The sequence below is a fragment of the Coturnix japonica genome, chromosome 17 (genome assembly GCF_054131305.1).
Source record: "Coturnix japonica strain WE chromosome 17, WE-NBRP24, whole genome shotgun sequence".
In the NCBI taxonomy this organism is placed as follows: domain Eukaryota; kingdom Metazoa; phylum Chordata; class Aves; order Galliformes; family Phasianidae; genus Coturnix; species Coturnix japonica.
In genome coordinates, this window is record NC_140679.1 from 13,129,271 (window position 1) to 13,132,156 (window position 2,886).

The following is a 2,886-nucleotide window of genomic DNA, read 5'->3' on the forward strand; positions in this document are numbered from 1 at the left end:
GGGATGCACTAGAATGTAATGGGATGTAATGGGATGCAATGGGATGCAATGGGATGTAATGGGACTTGGGTGGGTACTGGGATGGGATGAGGGGATGCTGATATGGGGGGTATTGGGATGGAGGAGAACTGGGAGACACGGGGATTGGGGGGGGCACTGGGATGCACTGGGATTGGGGTTTGCACTGGGATGGGGGCACTGGGATGCAATGGGATGTAACGGGATGCAATGGGATGTAATGGGATGCACTGGGATGCAATGGGATGCACTGGGATGCAATGGGATGTAATGGGATGCAATGGGATGCAATGGGACTGGGATGGGATGAGGGGATGCTGATACGGGGGGTGTTGGGATGGAGGAGAACTGGGAGAGACTGGGATTGGGGGGACACTGGGATGCACTGGGATACAATGGGATGTAATGGGATGCAATGGGACTTGGGTGGGTACTGGGATGGGAGACACTGAGATGAGAGGATGCTGATATGGGGAGTGTTGGGATGGAGAACTGGGAGACACTGGGATTGGGGAGGGCACTGGGATGGGAGCTGCTGGGATGGAGGAGCACTGGGATGCAGTGGGATGGGAAGGCAACGGGATGGGGGATACTGGAAATGGGGGGCTCTGCTGAGATGGGGGTGTTGGGATGAGGGAGTACTGGGATGAACTGGGATGGGAAGGCAGCGGGATGGGGGGGGACACTGGGATGAGTCTGGCACTGGAATGGGATGCTGGGAGAGGAGGGTGTTGGGATGGGGGTGCTGGGATTAGAGTACTGGGATGCAGTGGGATGGGAAGGCAGTGTGATGGGGGATACTGGGGAAGGGCTGCCTTGTGGGTACATGGCCATGGGAAGGGCTCCAGGGGTACCCTGCACATTTAGGGCTGTGCTGCCCACTCAGTGCCCCCTCAGAGCCCCAGAGCAGCCCCCTGTCCCTCACTAAGGGTGCTCAATTCCATGCCGTGGTGCTGCCCCATAACCTCCCCTCCCACAGCGTTCCTTTGCACAGGGTGGGTGGGTTTGCACTTTTTATGGGGGGGGGGGGTCGGGTTTGGGTGTTGATTGCTGCCGTTTTGGGGTGGGGAGGGGGGGGAATAAAAGTGATTTGTGAAACAAGTGGCTGTGTGATGTTGGGGGGGGTCAGGTTGGGTTAATGATCACAGCGTTAATTAGGGCAGCTTGTCCCCTCTGGATGAGGGGCTCCCCCCCCCCCTTGGTGCCTCCTGGGTCACTTCCATGTCCGTGGGGATGTGGCACCTCAAGGAGGGGGAGGAAGAGGAAGAGGAGGGGTCCTTCCTCACCGGGGGGTGAAGGGGACACACAGAGCATCTGGGGGGGGGGGGGAGCTCCCTTTGGCCCCATCACAATTAAGAGAACGGAGCAAAGCCTGGGGGGTGCAGGTACCCCAAGTGGGTACCCCCCCTTCCCCACACACACACCTCTCAGCTCCACGCTGGGACCCCCCCCCAGCACTGAGACAGACGAAGCCCCGTGTGAGCCCAGCAGCGAGGTGGGGGGGTCTAAACACCAACTGCTGCTCGTGGGAGGAAGCACTGAGCTCCTCCAGCCCCCCCGTGGTGCTGGGGAAGGGAGCAGGGCTGGGAAGCTCGGGGCAGCAGGACGGGCACGCATTGCTCCAGCTGTGCACACATCTGGCTCGCAGCCCTCACTGCCAGCAGGGCTGTGGGACACGGGCAGCCCCTCAGCACCCCCAGGGCTGCACAGTCCGGGGGTTCTGCAGTAACCACGGCAAAGTCAGGGCTGCTCCCCCAGCACAGCCTCCATCCCGCTGCCAAAACCAGGCCTCTGCCAGCGCTCATCATGCAGCAGCCCCGATTCCAGCAGCTCGGAGCCCAGGTTGAGTCCCAGCAGGGGCTCAGGGTGACCTGCAGGCTGTGCCCACATCCGAGCAGCCCCCAACGCTGGTGCTGGGCGATGGGATGGAGCTGCTGCCCTGGCAGAACTGCAGAACCGCGGCTCCAAATCCATAATTCCTCTGGCACCCCGCGGTTATTTGTGAGCTGCTGTGAGCAGATGGAGGAGCTGCAGATAAAGCCATCCCCAGCACGGGAGCCGCTCAGCGCCGCGTGGGCAGGGGGGGAAGAAATCAAATAATAAGGGGGGGGAGAAAGAAGAAGGAAAGGGAGAAAAGGGAGAGGAAGGAGCCGGCCATTAGTGCAGGGCTGAGCTGCCATCTCACACAACAGCCCTGCAGCGCTGGGTTCTCCATAGGGAACAACGGGGTGACATTGGCAGTGCCAGGCGTGGGGCTGGACGCTGATGGGAGCTGGCAGCACGTCGGTCCCATAGGGGGGATGGAGGATTCATCTTCAGTGCTGGGCTGCTGCCCCACAGCACGTGCATGCAGTGCTACCTGCAAAGCAAGACCCCAACCATCAGCAACGCACCGCAGCTCCACGGCTGCAACTGCAGACACGAGATGGAGCCCGCAGCCATTGGGACGCACAGCCCAGCGCTGCTCCTTCCCTGCCCTCCGTGCCCCAGCACGGCACAGGGCTCGATGCTTCACAAGCTGCTGAGGCCAATTAATCTAATGAGGTTTTGCAGCCGGGGACCGTTGTCAGCCTGGAAAGGCACAGAGCTGCAGAGCGAGAGCGCGGGGGGCTGCGGGAAGCCGAAGGGATTTGGCACAGCAAAGCATGCAGGAAAAGCTTCTCCTTTTGTTGCTCTCCATCCGGCAGCAAGAAACGGGCTCATATCGAGCAAGAAACGGGCTCATATCGAGCAAGAAACGGGCTCATATCGAGCAAGAAACGGGCTCACACTGAGCCCAAGAGGAACAAGTGAGAGCAGAGGGACCTGGTGCAGCTGAGATGGAGGCAGAAGCCAAGGGCTCTGCACAACAACACATGAAGGCAGGGA